Source organism: Oreochromis niloticus, linkage group LG7 (assembly GCF_001858045.2).
Source record: "Oreochromis niloticus isolate F11D_XX linkage group LG7, O_niloticus_UMD_NMBU, whole genome shotgun sequence".
In the NCBI taxonomy this organism is placed as follows: Eukaryota; Metazoa; Chordata; class Actinopteri; order Cichliformes; family Cichlidae; genus Oreochromis; species Oreochromis niloticus.
Window position 1 is genome coordinate 14,693,864 of NC_031972.2, and position 19,492 is coordinate 14,713,355.

The following is a 19,492-nucleotide window of genomic DNA, read 5'->3' on the forward strand; positions in this document are numbered from 1 at the left end:
TTTCCAATTATTTTTTAAGAGTCAGGTCAAGGCTCCAAAAGCCCAAAGGCGATATAAGGGTGGCGGCTGACAACAGTTTTTGTTTGCTACATGGATATTTTTAGTTCAGGTTGGTGTCTTTCCTTTTGTTATATTTCTTTAAGAGTTCAAAATGTGTTGATTACATAAATATAATTTAATTTTCTCTGTAGCACTTCATGGATTTCATAAGCAACACGCCTTAGTTGTTCACACAAAGCATAAAGATAAAAAACAATATATACAGTGTTATCTTCATTTTAGATGTCAAAAAGTATTTGCGGCTCCCAGTGTTTTCTTTTGCGTGGAAACCGGGTCCAAATGGCTCTTTGGGTGTAAAAGGTTGCAGACCCCTGTGCTAGAGGGTGTGGGGAGCCATAGCCCCGTCCTCCAGGGCATGAAGCAGGTATGGAGGAGATCCAGGCTCCAGACATCCAGAGGCCCTCAGAGCACAAGAGACCAAGGACCAACGGAGGGGCAACCGTGCCACTCTCCCGGAAAGAGCTGAGGAGAGCCCCAGATGAGGGGTCACTCAGCAGCCGCGGAGCAGAAGCCAGGGGGGGTTGCAGTGACGTGCCCATGAGCTCCGCCCGCAGCCAGCTGTGCCAGAGTGACCGTCAATAGATTTAAAAAATTAACTAATTAATTGCACAATTTTCTGTAATTAATCGCGATTAATCGCAATTACTTGTTCAGTAGGCCGGTTGCAATTACATTTTTTCAATTTATATTTAAGCTTGTAACTGAAATTTATGCAATATAATGAAGTAAATGCAGAATAAACACAAAGAATGTGTGCTTAATTTCAAAGAGAATTTGAATAGTTTTCTTCAGTCTTTTAGCATTGGTTCTCTCCTGTGAAATACAACTGTTTAAAAAACCTATATACTAACAGGTAAGTATATACTAATATATTATATATATATTAGTGCTGTCAAACAATTAAAAATTTTAATCAGATTCATCACAGGGTTACTGTGGATTAATTTTGATTAATCACGATTAGATATTCATTTTTATTTTATATTAATCACATTTCATTTTGCATGAGCAAACAGAATCGAGAAAAAAGGGAAAAAATATACACTTAATATGTTTATTGAACATCTTGAACATTCATATTAACAAAACACTCTGTAAACATTTATCCACTCTCTCTGTCACTCTTTGGGGAGGCACTTCAAGTCCATAAAATGAGGAACCAAAGCTATGTAAAGAGTGTCAGTCAATATGTCCGAGGTAGACTTACTGAGTCCCCGATGCTCCGTAGGTGGTTTGTCGCAAGCTGGGTGACGCGTTAGAAAAAGTGCTAGCAGCATCCCCGGCTAACGTATTCGCATCAATGTGATATTTTAAGCTGGAGGTGCTTCAGTGAAAAGAAAATTCCTTCTTGCACAATGTGCATAATACTTTATGTCAGTCAACTGTTTCGTCTTATTTTTTTTTTAAAAACTCAAATTTCCCATCAAGAGTGCATTTATCACCTTCCATATTGAGTTGACTGGTTCAGCTGCCCATTTGCGCATGTGCGAAGGTAACTCTACCTGCCCGAAATGCGTTGACAGAAACATTTCAGAAATTTTGAGTCATTCTCCACTCCAGATGCGTTACTTGCGTTAAAATTTTTTAATCGCGTTGACTGTGATGGCGGATTAATTTGCGTTAACGTGTTAATTTTGACAGCACTTTACATATATATATTTGTTTCATGTATGTTTTTCCAATGACTATTTTTTTAAATAAAAGGTTAAAGAAAAAAAATCCCCATTCATATATGCAGTGTTGGGACTAACGCGTTATTAAGTAACGCGTTACAGTAACTACGTTATTATTGTGGTAACGAGCACGGTAACTAGTTATTATGCCAAAACCAGGAACGCGTTACTCGTTACTGGGATTTAGATAGGCTCGTTACTTTACTTCGTGTGGTGGATATCGCGGAGCTTCCACAGATTCAATAACATTAGCAAGTGATGGAGGCCAGCAGGTGGATGAAGGAAAAGGGAGGCAGGAGGAGAGACCCGAAGCGGCCGCCGGTCCGCGTGTCAGGTGAACTGAACTTCAGGTAAGAAGTTATGACCTGCAGTCTATCGGAGTCAGATATAAACCAAGTTTAGGTGGAGTTTATTTTCGGTATGCTGACATTTTCGTACTGCGTGCTAGCTAGCATGACGGAGTTTCTATACAGCTGGGTGGGTGCTATGTTACTGATGTTGAACTTTATTGTGTTCATACGGTTAATTATTAGAGTTGCCAACCGTCCCCTAAAAAACAGAGTCGTCTGGTATTCAGAGAAAATATTACGCGTTTCGTACTGAGGTGAAAAGGAACACAGTTTGTCCCGGACTTCAGCTACAATGAAAAAGACACAAAGCTGAAGCTGCACAGCTGCCTCTTCTTCTCTCATTCTCTCCTGTTTCTACTTCAATCACGAAACTGATCAGTGATCAGCTGATCGGCTTTTCTCTCTTGTTTATTTATCGCCCACTTTGCGCCAGAAAGAGGAAACCAGCGGATGTCGCGTTAAACAACAGCAGCACGTTTAAGCTTGATCAGCTGTTGTTAGAATTTATTTAATATTAATTTCTAGTATCAGCTGATGTTTGTTGGAGCCACAGCTGTAAAGCTGCTGGTCATGATATCGGTTTGGTTATCTGGTGAGAGGGAAACATGCAGATGAAACCAGGAGATGTCCTTACTGGATCATCAGAGCTGAACAGGTGATGTAGAAACAGGTTTACCTTTTAGGTGACATGGATGAGTTGAAGGGAAGTTATGAGCTGTTTCTGAGAGACAAATAACACCAGGATCCTTTTCTACGTAGCTGACAGCTGGTAACTGTGCAGGGGCGGATCTAGCAAAGTGTTGCCAGGGGTCCATGTAAGGCATGAACAGGGAAAGGGGGGGACAAGGAAATAGTTTTCTTTATTATTCTCATTTAAAATGTCTCGCTTTTAAAAAAATAATTATCTGAGTCTTACAACAAACAATTGATAGATTGATACATATTTACCATCAGAACAGTGTACATCACTGTCACAACAGTGTTTATTTTCATTCAAAGGCTTTATGATTTTTCCTATAATGGTGGGCCGGTCTCTAGTCAAAATGCCCGGGACAATTTTTTTGTCCCAGTCCAGCTCTGTATGCAGCTCATCTGCAGTCTGGTGTTACCTACATCTTCCTATTCAGAAGGCAGAATTTCCAAGTTCTGAGTACAGTCGAAAGCACCACGACTGCAGTTTTTGTGTTGGATGTAAAAAGCAGGCTAGTAATGTAACTGTAAACTAGTAATGTAACTAAGTTACTAATTTAAAGTAACTTACCCAACACTGCATATATGTCATGTGACAACCTAATTCCTATGACATCATAAACTTTTTTTGCCAGGCCCCCCTTTTTTACAAGAAAAATGTTCGCGACCCCCCCCCAACACATCCTCCAAACACACACACCCATATTTTGTTTACAAACTCCATTGCGGTTTATTTCACACCTCAAACATTTAGTAAACAATTAAGCAAATACAAGTAAACGGCAATAAATTACAGGTAGTAATAAAATATACCACTAACTCTTTTATGCTACGTCCACACCTACACGGGTATTTTTGAAAACTCAGCTGTTTCTATGCGTTTGGGCTTTTCGTCAACACATAAACGGCGTTGCGATTCACCGAAAACGGAGATTATTTAAAACTCCTTTTTTTGCGTTTACGTGTGGACGAGGATTACAGAGTTCGTCACGCAACGTCAAAGGTATGTGCCTCTTTTCACGTCACGCTGTGCGCCACGTTATTGTTTACATGAGATGAATTGCAGAATGGCAGATAGAGACGAAATACTGTTAATCTGACTATCTGCAGGTTTTACACGCTTACATACACACGCAGTTACTGTCCCTCCATTTAGAAAGGCAGAGGCCTAACGGTGTGATTATTTTACGTGTAGTTGTTTTTTTTCCTGTGTAATAATATTCAACATTACTATCAATACATTTTTCAAACAATGTCTCTCTGTGCAAAATGGGTTTAAACACATAAACAGCTGTGGGAAACTGTTTGTCCGTGATTTGAACAGGGGGAACAAATTACGGCAGGATCAGCCTGATATTATTTGTATCCCGCTGTAACTTTACTGTATAAAGAGCTAACATGTCCAAAATGTCAGGAGTAGTTAGTTATTACAAGAAGTGTTTGTGAACTAAAAATCAAGAATGTGGGATACTGTTTGTCCGTGATTTGGAGAGCCCAGCTCGTGCTCCCGACACAGGGAAAACTAATTTTGCAGGAGAGACCTACCTTGGCACTTGTGGAGGTGAAGCCAAAGGGAAGATATGCTTCACCATATTTTCTAGTCTTTGGCTTGGAAGGAAGTTGGTTTGGAAACATATTTGGCGATGCTTCATCTCCTGCTTTGCGTTTGTGTTGGAGCCCCGTCAAAAATCAACACGTTCTCACTCCCAATTCGTCAAATGTGTGACGCATGGTCAGGCTCCCTCTGATGCAATAAACGATACAAAAGTAATGGCCTATAATTAATTTATCTGCTGTATCTGATGTTTCTCAGGTAGTTGTTTACATTATATAATATATTGTGTTCAGTACACGTCACTACAATGTGATTTCGGAAATATATAAATATACGGACAACAGGCTCTTCCGCGGCAATCTCTTGTCGTCAATAAACAACGTTTAGGGAGCGCTATAGTATTCAATAGGAGGACCCTGCACGTCAATTCTCGATGCCAGGGGGGTACCCTGCGCGTCGATAAGTGAAGCAGAGGGAGCCTGACCATGCGTCACACATTTGACGAGTTGGGAGTGAGAACGTGTTGGAAATACAAAAGAAAGCGCCACCTTGCTCTGCATCTCCCAGCAGACACACACACACACACACACACACACACACTGACCCTAATGGACCTAAAATAACTGGATGGGTCCTTGGACTAGCCTTGACAACACTGAGTGCCTGTGATTTTTCACTCTGTCATACCAGTGACCATTTCCATGATTTGTAATCTCCTTTCTACATACAAGGTTCGTCCTTGTGTGACAGACAGAGCCACTTTTAGTGTCTAAAATCACCTCAGTGTTACTTTTTTTGTTCCAATTTCTTATTTCAAGTCTTAGAACTGCCTGTGCCAACTTACCCAAATTTCATTTTCTGTTGATTAGAGTCACCCAGAATCATCCAGCTTCACTGCATCCTGCCAAAACAAAGTTGGGGAAAAAAAGAAGAGAAGATTAAATTAGGATGGGTGCAAATGTACCACCTGAGGTCACAGCGCATAAAGGTAATTCATCACTGTCATTTCAACATCAACACCTTCCCAGCAGGTGAAAAAAACCCTCCCAAACCTTTGATTAAACATCAGCAGGAGACAGCGGTGCCAAGCAGAATCAAAACCAGTGAAGCATCTTTGGCCTGCAGGAGACTCTTTTGCAGTCAGCTAAGCAAGACAGATCACTAACCGGTCCTAAGAGAAACATTTAATCCTAATGAGGTTATCCTGCTCGTAGCATGTTAACATTGGGTTCCAGAGTGGCTTAAAAAAGAGTAAGACTGAAATTTTATGATTTATTTGTGCCATTCTTACCTTCACTCAATGCTGATTTTACAATATGATGCCATTCAATAAAGTAATGCTTTGAGGAAGCACCATTTTTTCTCTTTTATCTTCATCCCCCGTTTGGTTTTTTTTTTTTTTTTTTAGGATTTCTTTGAGTAAAGACTTGAAATGGGGAAATTGGGAACAAAGCAAAGCTCTGAGGTTTGCTGTGCTCCCTGTAGCAGAATGACATCAGTGAGACACAGATGATTGGTGAGGACCAGCTGGACTGCAGCTTGTCAAGCTTGTGCTTCTTGGTGTCCACAGCCAGACTGACTGATGGGGAGAATAATTCATCTAATGGTATTAAGTTGACACAGCTCACTGCTGTCATCACTCGTCTCCCTTGGTACCAGCAGCAACATCACCCTACTGCTGCCTCTCTGCCTGCACACACACACACACACACACACACTGTACTGTATGCATAGCAAATTTCAGACTGGCAGATGCACCTCAGCTTCTGTACATCTAAAGCAGCTTTTGCTCTTTCTGCCACTCACCTCCACTGTGATCATCACCTCCTGAACTATTTTTCAGCAAACACACACAAATACGCCGTAACTGGTCCTCATAGCTAGAGAGCCTCTCACTGGTCTCCAACCGCAGCCTAGAAATATCTCTACTCGTGTGTGCAGCATGACGCTGATCAGTCAAAGTGATTCTGTTTAAGGGTTGACTTTTGTCTGCTCGAGGTGTCATTAAACCTGAAATGACAGCTGGATTAGGAAACGCCGAGCACACCACGTTAGAAGTACAACAAAGATGTTTCATCATCAAAACTCAGCTGGATCAAATACACGTGCTTGATGCATCTTTAATGGCGCCAAGGCAGGTATCAGGAAGCATTAACTTTTTAAGGCATAATCCACCCTCAAGTATTCTTACACTGTTAGTTATCATCAATCTGTGACACTCCCTCTGTAAGGGGACTTCCACCGTGGAGCCACTCTGTCAGCCACCTTCGACTCCTGCTGTGTTTTGTGATTTTTGTTGCAGCTGAATAGCTTTCAACAAACCCAAGGGGTGTAGAGGCTTTCATTCAGAGGAGGGAATAGGAACATATAAAAATAATAAGCTTGGAAATTAGTACACACACAATGCTGTGTGCATATATTATCACTGTCATGCTTTTTATTCTGTTTCTTGTTCAGCTACCTATTGCGTTCATGTCTACTGTTTATCAAGCATCCATCTGCTACATTTATGCAGGTAGACAGGGAGCCAAGTAAGCATGGTAGCCAAGATATTCTTCTCAGTTCTTTGTTCTTCAGATCCTATTACATTCCTCAGCCCGCTCAACTGAACTTGCACTGAAAGATCAACAGTTATACTCAAAGTTCTCTCTTTAAAATCTTTAAGGCTGTTTCTAGAAATCCTACAAAGAGAACTCAGTTCTGACATTTGTATCTGAACTCTCATTCCTTTAGTCTGCACTTGAAGTTTATGACCACATATGAGGGTTTGGAAAGTAGAGAGAAATTTTGCTTTCAGACAGCAGTATAGTACATTACTTGCGTAACTGCTGATGCGCCACCCTGTCGAACTGTTGATCTCTCTCACTTTCATGAACAAGACCGCCTGACTCGAAGGTGTTTGTTCAGATGGCTTCAGGTTAACAAAGCCAGAACAATTTTTCATTTAAAAAAACAAAACCAGGTAACCTAGAAGAAAGAGCAGGTTGCCCTGAAAGAAAAAATATATATATAAAACCTGTCATGGACACAACATTTTGTAAATGAAAATTATGACAAAAGCAAAAGTACAAATGCTTTACATGTATATTCACCAAGGTAACAATATGTTACAACACCCTACTTAATGCATTTTATATTTGCCTTGCCACAAGTACAACAGAGAGATTCATTATGAGTAGTTTTTCACTATAATAAAACATGGGTTTAGAATATTTAGACACATTAAAGGTAATAATAAAATAATTTGAGATAAATTAATCAGGCATAACATTGAGACCAACTGCGTCATGGACTCACTAGACCCTGAATGTGTGCTGTGGTATCTGGCTCTGAGTTATTAGCAAAAGATCCTTTAAGTCCTGTAAGTTGTGTGGTGGGAGGCTCTACCTGGACCTATTTGTCCAGCACATTCCCCAGATGCTCGATTGGATTGGGGAATTTGGAGGCTAAGTCAGCTCTTCTAACTCATTGTTGTGCTATTCAACCATTCCTGAACCATTTTTACTTTGTGGCAGGGCGCATCATTATGCTGAGAGAGTGTTAAAAGATTATTGAACATATATGTGATCAGCTCCATGAAATGTATTCCTTAATCTATCATTAAGCACATGTCTACGTGACTTTTCACCTAGTAACTTGTGTGCAGCTACTAACTGCTTCCTGTCTTCAGAGAACATTTAGAAATAGAGAAGTGAAACCTCAGCTCTTTTACAAGAACATACAGATGTAGAAAAGGGGAAAAAACCTGCTGCTCTGAGTGACGTTGTTACCTTTGTACACACACACACACACAGAAACATCTTGTATAAATAAAGGACGCAGACAGTCATGAGGTGCAGATCCTGCGTTTCATGGCTGCCCTCGCGAGTTAAAGAAAATCTGCAGTGTTTGTGTGTTTTCTAACTCAGGTGTCTCAGCTGAACAAAGAACGGCAGGGTGATTTAAAGAAATCCCCTGTCAGAGAGGCCACAGCCATCAGGGAGTAATGTTTTTTTAATGCAAAAAGGGTGAAACAAGTCAAAGTAGTAACCACATGGATGGCAGGACCAGTCATGTAGCCATCACTCTTCTCAAACACACTCAAATCCTTATGCTTGCACATTTTGCCTGCTTCTAACATCAATTATTAGAAAAAAAAAAGTTCACTCACCTAATATATCCAACCCACTAACAGGTGTCATGACAAAAAGATCACCCATCAGTGCTCATAATGTCTCCCTCACCCCCAACTAGTCATGCCAGATGGCTGATCTACGTTGATCCTGATTATATCCGTTTTTCTCCATTTAAAAGTGAGTTTTTCCTTCCCACTGCCACAAAGTGCTTGTTAAAAGGGGGTCGTTTCATTATTAGTGTTTTTTCTGTACTATTGGGTCTCTACCTTACAATATGAAACATCTTAAGGTGACTGCTGTTGTGATTTTGCTCTATATAAATAAAACTGAACTGTGTTGAATTTCTCCTGATCCGTGTATACGCTGGGCTAAATTCAGAGCACTGCTGTTTTGGATATCAATTTGATGACTTTAGAGAAAAACAAAAGACCCCCTTATGAATTGAACATATTAGCTGTCAATGTGTTGATTTTTACCAACCAATCAGCACTCTTATTACTGCATCTAATTAATAAACATAACCATTCTCAACCACACGACAGTATATTTCTTGACTTTCACAGTTGTAATATTGTGGTGTTTACAAAAACTGCAAACATGCAAAAACCTGTCAAAAGCACTCAAAATGGCATTTGTAATAATTCCCGCATGTGGGTGTCTCCAGGGCCTCATTTTACTCGCGATGACACACTCACACAAGCAGGTTTACAAGGTGAAAACAGTCACAGCTACACTATCACAGCTGGTAATAAGTTAAAAGCAGCTCTGCACAGACACATTCAGTATTAATGCAGTTTTTCGCAATACGTGGGTTTCTTGCTTTTTCATTCCTCTTTTAGTTCATTTTGCTGCGCGTACAATAAATTTACCTGAATCTACAAGCTCCCTAATCTTGTTTTATTAATTAAAGAAAGTCTATTTCCCTCCTTGCTCTCTACAACTCTCTGACTCCCTTGCGCGCGCACACACACACACGTCACAATTCTCACTCTCGGTGAATACATTCAGTAAATCAAGAACAGACATTTCTCTCCCCCTTATTTTTTTTAGAACAAACAAAAAACAAACATGGACAGAGGAAAAAACATCCTAACTCTATTTCTCTACACTGCTTTAATTATTTAAGTGTATTTTGAGCAAACAAAAGAGGATGAATCTCATGACCATATGCTTTTTCCTAACTAATTAAAGTGCTAAACAATAAATTAGGAATCCAGTGAGTCGTTCGTTTGTCATGAAGTGGCAGGTTGTCACCAAAATCCAGATGCTTCTTCATGCCTCTGTACCCTCCTTACCATTTGTTGTTGTCGCTAACTGTTCGATTCAAGCGCTTTTCAGAGAAGGGTGCAATCGTGCCTGTCTGAGTGCCAGCACAGGTGTGCTGTTGGCAGCTAGACCCTCATCCAGAAATGTGTCTGACAGCTCAAAACTCAGTGTGACATCTCACTAACTTCTTCAAAACACAATCCTGAGTCTACAGTCTCTTTAATAATGATGCCGTGTTCAGAGAGTGTGCGCATTAGCCACCGACGTGTGCGAGCTGCACAAGGTGAAGTAAGTTTATTGATAATATGTAGTCAAAAGGAAGTTTCTAGAACAAGAGAAATGCGGTGCGAAGCCTCAGAGGACAAAAAAACTCAAAAAACAAAGCACTTTGAATGCTAATTATATTCTGGCCCAATTTGGAAGAAAAACTGGGGGATGAAATGTTAACCTACATGCCTGGAAAACAGTGGCAACCCTCCACTTTGCTGATCCCAATTTACAGGATTCCATCTGCCCGAGAATTGTTATGGATAGTAGTCGGAATATTAAGCCTGGCATCGTGCTCACGCACAGCTGTCAGGCCTACTCTGTACCTTGCGCCCATCTTCGGTGGGGGGGGAGATTTTGTATTAGCTTTGATGTGAGCAAAACCCTGCAGCAGTCAGGGGGGATCATTATGGGAGCCTCGTCTCCTGCAGTAGCTGGTAGCTACAGCCCTTCTCTTGCGGCACAGCTGCTGACAGGATGGAATTAAACCTAGTTTGAGCCGCGAGAGTGAAGGCCGTGACCATGAGAAATTTTTACGGCTCGCTTTCAGACATCACAGGGGTCTATCATGAGGTCTGTCCTCAGCAAAGTGTCCTGCATAGCATTTACTTTCAAAGGAGTGTGAGAGTTGGAATAATCGGAGAGAAACTGCAGAACATCTGGTGTAAAAATCAGTTCAGTTATTTAGAAAGTGGATTGCATTTTGTATGTCTGCAGGCAGGTGGTAGCACCTTTGAAGACTTATATTGCAACATGGCTTGTAAGGCCATGTTAGGTTTCAAGGACTATTTTCACTGATTGGCACACTTATAATATGCAATTTCTAATAGAAAATTCAAAATGAATTATTTATGATACAGCACATCCACAGGAAAACAGGCCAGGTAAGTATGTGGGTGTGTGTCTGTTTGTGGGAGTGTGCAAAATATAATCAATATACAGACTGAAAAAAGAGTTCCACCTCTTGCGCAGGGCAGCACGGTGGTGTGGCGGAAGCTACAACAACTCAAACTCATTGTTGTGCTACTCAAACCATTCCTGAACTATTTTTGCGTTATGGCACTGAGCATGACCCTGCTGAGGGAGGTCACAGCCATCAGGGAGTACTGGTTCCATGAAAGGGTATATATGGTCTACAACAATCCTTTGGTAGGGAGGTGGTATGTGTCAAAGTAGCATCCACCTGGATGGCAGGAACAGACTTTTGGCAGCAGAGCAATGCCCAAAGCATTAGACTGCTTCCATCAGCTTTGTTGGTTCACCATTCTTACTTCCTTGGACCACTTTTGATAGATACTGACAGCTGCAAAAATAGGAATAACCCACAAGAGCTGCATGAGAACTAATGGATAGTAGGACCCAAGGTTTCCCAGCAGAACACAATGTTCACTTGTTCCCTAATATACTAACAGTTCCCACCCACTAACAGGTGGCGTGATGAAGAGATAATCAGTGTTATTCACCTCACCTGTTGGCGGTCATAATGTCTGATCGGTGTACATCTTTGAACTGAGTCTGACAGACTCCCGCATATCTGTTTTACATTGTTTTCATGTGCACGCCTGCGCATTTAAACAGCTTGCACACAATCTGTCTCGAAAAACAAACTCGAATAAAAGGAGGGAGGGTCACAGGTGATTCATTCACTTCTGCACTTAAGAGTACACAGCAACAATATTGGCAGAACAAGGCTGTTCTGCAATTCATGCATGACTGTGGAAATAGGATGTCTGGATGTCTCACAGCCATCTGTGTTGGCTGTTGACTCATTTCATTTACATCCGCTTCTCATTCCTCCCGTTCTCTCCTAATTCGCCGTTTCTCCTCGATGATGGCCATGGCGCCTGATGCCGCGTGCTGGCGCGCACACATTAATGCCAAAGTCAATAGGAAGGCGAAGAAAGTGAAATGATTCGCGCAGGACTGGAGGAATTAGTTGCAGTCAGATACCCCGGGGTTACACAGGAAGGAAATTGGATCTTGAGGGAACGAGAGCGGAGCATATGATGTCATTTATTACAGCGGATTGGTGGAGAGAGGTGGGTTATCACTCATTACAGAGAACAGTGCACACCGCTGAGCTGCTTGTGCGACACGACAACTGGCTACAGGAGCCGTAAACCCAAACACGGCCTCGTTCAATATGTAGGTGGCAGAAACTAACTGAGCAGTACAGTGTGTGGGCGTGATTTACTGTCCGTATCTACAAGTCTGCACGAATGATAAACTCCAAAAGGCAAGACCCTCTTCATATTGTTGCTTGCATCTGAATTATCAAAGCAGTTTGCAGTTTGTGTTGTCTGTCTTGCCCTGTAATAAGAGGCAGCAGCAGCACCAGGCAAACAAAATTCCGGAGGCTGGTAATGCCTGTGTGGTCGCCATTTTTGCTGTAAATAAAAGTCAAATCTGTGGGTTTTTGTTGTTGTTTTTTTCTGACACAAAAATAGATTTTGCACTGTGGCCCACATATGTCTCTCAGTTAATGCATTATTAATTATGTTGTGCTCCAATAACACTGCAAGGGTCCAGTGCAAGATGGGCTAGGACACAAAAGGAGAAAAAAAATAGCAAGGCACCGAGATTGCTCATGCATCCAGGCTTCATGATCACAGATTAATACTGATGTTATTGTGTTAATTACTTCATAGACGAACAGCTGTTTGATCACCGTCTTGCATTCCTTTCTCGTACAGTTTGTTTTTCTTTTGTGGGTGAGGGGAAGAATGAACAAAACAAAAAAAAATGCACCTCACTAAAGGAAAAGGAAGCAAATACAGAACAGGAAATGGTTAAGTGGTGATAGCCTATTATCATTCTGACACACTCCTTAGTTCCAGTATGCAAATTGGACCTGTACAGCTCAGTGCCAGTATCCTTGTCATTACAATTGGGCTCATTTAGGCATAAACTGGCCTCGGAGAGCAAACGAGGCTGGGGAACAAGGAATTAGCTGGAAGCCAAGTCACAAAGCATTCAGCACCTGATTCTCAGCTAGGACAGATGGCGGGATTGCAGCACGATGGCACAAACATGCACAAAGACGGAGAGGAAGAGGGAGAGGTAGAACACCACGCACACACACACACACACACACACACACACACACACACACACACACCCATATCTCAGTGTTCCCTTAGGCGTGAGGCCAAGGAATTCAATGTTTCATAAGGATTAAAGTCTCTCTTTGAAACCTGTGACTGAACATGAGACATTGGATCATGAAACATTGCCAAAACAGCTGTTGGGGGCTAGTCACAGTACCGGCAGTGACTCACAGCTCCTCTTCACAGGCCATTTATTTTACCGTGACACGACGATAGGGAAGAGATTTTTCAAATTCAGCGACCATCGCACTTTGCTCCCACGTGTTCCGAAACCTCCCCCTACCCAAATGTCACAGACCTCCGAGGTGTCAGGGTTCCTGTGCTGAAAGTGTTTGTGCAAGCTGAGGATCCTGGAGCTTGTTACTGTATTTTAAAGATCATAATGGCTTTCCCATCATGACCAAATTTGTGTGGCGGTATTAGCCGTACCCTGCTTAAGCCCCTGGGTTTCTCGGGGGCGGCATGTTAATCCATCAGTACTTATCTGTCTGTCTCCCCAGCGTTCTATGATCCAAAATGATGAGCTGAGCTAATAAAAGCACGGGCAGACAGAAGTTGGCGATGGCACATTATCCTCACCATCTAATCCCTCTTCTAATTAGAGATGCCATCTTGGACCAAGCAAAAACAAGAAAACAAGCGAAGATTTAAAAAAAAAAGACAGACACCCACAGGGTTTGTGTGATTGTTTAGCTATAATGGGCCATACTGGTGGTTTTGTATGGTTAGATTAGTCATTACACACCATGCACCTGAATTTACCATCAAGTGTTTTTCCAAGTCATACCAGCAATTTCTGGATTGATTCTTTTTCTCTTGCTGGCAGCTTGTTGCTTCCAGCTACTTCTTCATGAAAGTTCAATGAATTATGGAGAAAATTAAAAGCAGCTTGCAATGGGTAATTCATCACAGTAAACATATTTGTACTTGTTTAAAAGGTACTGTATGCTAACACTTTGGCTCATTTTCCTTGTGTTCTTGGTGCACTTCAACACCCAAGTCCCAAACTTTTATATTTTCAATTCTTATTCTGGATTTCCGCCATTCTGAAAATGCTATACATGATATGATTCACCCAAAAAGTAAAGTCACCATTATGGAGAAATTTTCAGTGAGGCCACCATACTTGATATTAAAATAATAAAATAAAAGGGTGGTGAAAAAAAACTGATGTTTAGTTAATATAATTCTGTTCAGAGAGAACAGAACAGTCATTTGATCCTGGGCCATATTACCAGATGGCCCAGGATCAAATGATGAACAAAGTGTTAGTGACTATCAAAACACAGGGAAAAAATGGGAGCGAGAGAGATGGCCACAAAATACAACTCAGGCCGGATGATGCTTTCTGAATAAATATTGGCTAGCCTGTTCACCCTATATATAAACTAATTATGTATGAATACATGAATATTTAACTGACAGTAGTAAATCAGAACAATGTGCATCCAGCAAATGTAAGCTCAGCAAGTGTACAGCGAGGTAGACGGTGAGGGGTGGGATCACATGTCAGGGTAAGTAGAGCACTTGTTTGTATTTTACTGTTATTTTATGAATCTGTTAATAGGCAGAGGATTGTTTTGCTTTCACTCCCACCATTTCCCTCTTGATTTCATCACTGCCTGCAGACTGACTTTTGCATAAAGGTGGCGTTTTGTTTTAGTTGTGTGTGCTCGCATGTGTGTGTATTTATCACATTTTGAGAAAAAGGGGGAAAAAAGATGCTCATAGTGACTTCTGTACTACTGTCACTCATCGCTCTCTGCCCATTATCTTTGTGCAGTCACCGCGTCCCCCTCCACCTCCCGCCCTCTCTGTGGCTCTTCTATTTTGTCTTCCAGTGAACATTTATTGCTCCGCTGAATTTAAATCCTCCTCTCTCCCCTTGCACTGGATATTCTCTGCTTCCCTCTAACTTTTTATATGCCTTTCCCTACACCAACTGCCAATTTTCTCACACTCGCCATTTATATTCGGTCGCTCATTATGATTTTCTGCTGCCTCTCGCCTCTCCTCTGTGTGTGCAGTTGGACATTATCGTTCCCCTTTATTCTGTCTTTTGAATAGGCAAGTAAGCTCAAGCAGCTTTTTTTCTATGTCTGATGCAGCTAAGATGTTCATGAGTAGAGATCAAGAAGAAAAAGAGGAAGAGGCACTGCAGGGGATAACAAAGAAAGCGCAATTTTGTCTAAGATCTTTTCTTTTATTTAAACATTAGTGTTTTTAACTAATTGGAATGCAGTGTGTACCACATGGACCAAGTGGACAGACTGTATACATTTTGAATAAACAGCAAAACAGCTGAGTAGGAATAAATGTGGCTTTGAGACCTGGGAAGGGATGGCAGCTTCATCTCAAAAAGAAGCTACTCTGTGAGTTTCTGAAGTTAACTTGGCCAAGCTGCTGATGTTGTGAAGATACTTTGCTGAGCCCGAAGAATAAACTCCGAGGTGGTAAAAGGCCTAGTGAAGGCTTTTTGAGGTGTTACTTAGCAACTCTCTCTCCGCGAGCATGCGTCCTCTCTCTTGCTCTCTCTCCACAGGACAAAATTGAAACAGTTACTTCTGGACAAAACCCTCTCAGACCCAATGTCAAGAGTTATAAAAGTTTTAGAGAGCCGTGAGGCGAGCGATCTTTGAAATGGCCCAGCACGTCTTGCAGCAAAGCACTCTCAGTAACTTTGAGAGCTTATGGAGAGGGTTCAGGACAAATAAATCTCAGAATTTGATTACCGTCTTTCTTTTTCTTGATGTTGATGGATTTGATAAGAGAGCATGACAGGCCAAGACGGTGATGGAGATGATGTCAGCCTATTATACTCTACTGCACTCCAGCTCTACCAGCTGCAGGTGCAGCAATTCAACAACACACATCCCTCGGATCCTTGGACTGAAAAAGCGCAAGCTTCCATTATTTTATTTAAAGTCTCTGTAAGTTATATCATTCTCTGGCAGCGTGAACTGTTCATCTATTAGCAAGCTAAGAGCAGCATTAGCAGTCGATAAAGCCTAATGAAGGCAGTGCATCCTCACATAGCTTCCCAGACAACTTGGCTAAAAGCTGCATCATCTACATCTAGGGAAATCTCAAGTTACCCTGAGGCAGAATAGAGCCAGTCCACTCTCACTGCAGGCAAATCATCATCATCTTCTCTCCTCTCCCCCTCTCACTGGATGCCCAATTGTCTGGCTTAAGGAGTGTCTGTTTTTTTAGCTAGGTGGAGGCGGGTAGGGGGTGAGTGGGGGAGGGGTGTGAATGTTGTGCATGTTCAGTATTTGGCAAGAACCATACAGTCAAGCAAAGCCCCGATATTTCTGTTTGGATGATGTGTAATAATAGGGGAACATTTGTGCACGTGTGTAATTACAAACACTCACCGCTCACATTATTAGATGCAACTGTTCAAGCTGCTTGTAACAGCAGATTTTTAAGCAGATAAACATATGGCAGCAACTCAATGCATTTAGGCAAGTAGACATGGTCGAGATGACCTGCTGAATTTCAAGACCTGCAAATCTAGCATCGGAATGGCGAAGAAGGGGGAGTAAAGTGATTTTGAATGTGACATGGTTGCTGAACTGAGTATTCCAGAAACTGTTGATCTACTGTGATTTTTCATCACACCCATCTTTACAATTTAGACAGAATGGTCTGAATAAGAGAAAATATCCAGTGGGCGAAGAGGAGAAGGGTCAGAGTACTGAGCTGATAGGAAAGCAACAGAAAGATTTCAGTTTCATTCTCACTGAGCTTAAGAAAATTAGAGCTGAACCAGGATTTGTGGTTCGAAATTCGGATAAGCATTCTGTAAGAGCAGAAGGTGGGAGGGAGGAATCAGGCCTCCAGGAGATAATAACCAATAACTAATAAGCAGTGTTGGGCAAGTTACTTTGAAATAGTAATTCAATTATAGTTACTAGTTACTTCTTCAAAAAAGTAACTGAGTTAGTAACTGAGTTACAATATTCTAAAAGTAATTAATTACTTGGAAAAGTAACTATTACGTTACTTAAAAAAAAAAAAAAGAACGTTTAACCCTCTGGCGTCCAGGGTATAATTGGCCATTTTTTTACTACTCTTGATTTTCTCTCCACATTTTACCTTTAAAAACTATTTACTTTGCCTTGTTTGGTATCATCCTTTTTAGCGCAACCTCACGTGCCTGAATTTACAGTTATGTTCTCATTTTGTCATACTGTATAACCAGAATTGATCTAAAATCAGACAAAAAACATAAAATCACAGTAGAAAAAGTTATATTTTTACTGTAACAACCATAAACATGTTTAATGAATCATATTTCATAACTTCAAATGCAAATATTAATTGTCAATTTTAAAATCCTATGCACAAGTTTTGCAAACAACAAAGTTATTTGCATCCATTTACCTTTTACCCTTTTTTTAAATAACCATTTCAAACTATTTAAAGAACAATCAGCTGTTCTGCATTCAGTAAGATGCCACATAAATTATTTGTGCCACTCCAAAAAAATCATTTCTGTCCACTATAAAGGAGAACATCACAGCCTGATACCTGCAGGCCTGACAGCAGCAGGTGTATCACCTCCGTTTCTACCTGGAGACAGCAGTCGCCTCATTGTTCTGACACACAACACAAAACTATCCACAACACTACACACTAACTACACAAGACAACACATTAACCACACACTCCAAACACGCTAAACATCACAAATCTCACATCTCAAAACTCGCTCTCTCTCTTTTTCTGCTCTCTCTCTTTTTCTGCTCTCTCTCTTTCTCTTTCTCTCTCTCCCTCTCTCTTTCTCTCTCTCTCTTTCTCTCGCCGTCACTCCTAAAACTTTTGTTTGTTTTGTTTTATTGCTCATAAGCAGAGAGTGCTTGCTAGCGCTAACATGAGGAAAAAATTGATGAAAAAACGCAGCGTATATATTGTTTATCATGACTCTGGTTTTACGTGGCCTATCAACACAATTTAAAAACTGGCACCTTGTTGCTTTGTCTTTAAGTGGTCATGTGATTGACTTACCACGACTACTTTATTCTTCCTCAGTCAAACAGCAGCACTCATGCGATTGTTTTGCCTCCTTAGCTCCAGGTGTTGTGCTAGACAGCGATCGTGATTACCATCCGCGGGAGCGCGCAGCTGCTTAAAGCTGTAGCGTCCAGATTACTTACAGCTACTTCCGTGCAACTGATATAACATGCGGTAAGCTGAACACAGCTTCAACCGTCTGTTTGTTGAAAAATAGTAACGGACCGCGTTTCCTTGTTAGTAACTGTAACGCCGTTGTAACGATAGGAATAGTAATTAGTTAGATTACTCGTTACTGAAAAAAGTAACGCCGTTAGTAACGCCGTTACTTGTAACGCCGTTATTCCCATCACTGCTAATAAGCAAGCAAGGTATGTAAAAGAGCATTTCTGAAAACACAACACATCAAACCTTGAAGCAGACGGGCTACAGCAGCAGAACACCACACCAGGTGCCATTCCTGCCAGCTAAATACAGGGAACTGAGGCCACGGATCTCACAGACCAAAAGTGAACAATAGAAGACTGGAAAAAATACTGCCTTGTGTTTATAACCACAGTGTGCCATCTCCTGATGGCTGCTTCCAGCAGGATAATGCACCATGTCCCAAAGCTGAGATCATCCAATCTGGTTTCTTGAGTATGAAAGCGAGTTCAATGTACTCAAATGGTTTCCACAGTAAACAGAACTGTAGTCTAGAAGAATATCTTTGGGATGTGATGGAATGGGAAATTTGCTTTATAGGCAGCATAGATCTTCATAGATCTTTAGCTAATAAATCAGCAGTAACTGTGTAATTTTATCATGTCCATGTGGATCAAAACCTCTGAAAAACGTTCCCAGCACCTTGTTAAATCTGTTCCCCAAGGAATTAAAACAGTTCAGAAGGCAAAAGGGGCACAACACATTACTATAAAGGTATACCTAATGAAGTGGCTGGTGACTGTATATTGGACCATACTCTAAACCTGCCCACTGGCCCACATCACAAGATCTTCTTCTTTTGCACTTGTCTATATGGGCTTCCCTACCTTTTTAAATTTTAATGAGTATTATTTTTGACTATTTTATTTCTGTCAATATTTTACTTTTACTCCCTATGTTTTAACACAAATATCTCTTCTTTCTTCTCCTTACATTTTCAAAGCAGACTCATTACTTTAGGTTTAACGATATCTGTAACAGCGTTTACACTCGGGGGTCAAAGTGAGTGGGACATCATACAGCAACATCCTACAACATTTCTGTCATCTCAACGAACATCAGCACGCACACAAACTGTTTGTGTACATTTTGTTGCATAGCGTATTCTCATGTACTAATATAATAACTTTTACTGTAGTATCTGTTAACACAAGCATCTTTACTTCTACTTAAGTACAGAATGTCT

The 19,492-nt window shown here is 41.1% G+C and overlaps 1 long non-coding RNA gene across 2 annotated transcripts; it reads left to right on the forward strand.

Annotated features, from left to right (window-relative positions):
* The first annotated feature begins 3,742 nt into the window (after nucleotides 1–3,742).
* On the forward strand, nucleotides 3,743–5,508 carry LOC112847344 (uncharacterized). 2 transcript variants are annotated; one of them, XR_003220849.1, is made up of 3 exons: nucleotides 3,743–3,776; nucleotides 5,198–5,316; nucleotides 5,398–5,508. It is a non-coding gene; the product is annotated as an uncharacterized LOC112847344 (long non-coding RNA). The 2 variants fall into 2 exon arrangements; XR_003220850.1 differs by having other exon boundaries at nucleotides 5,401–5,507.
* The last annotated feature ends 13,984 nt before the right edge of the window (nucleotides 5,509–19,492 follow it).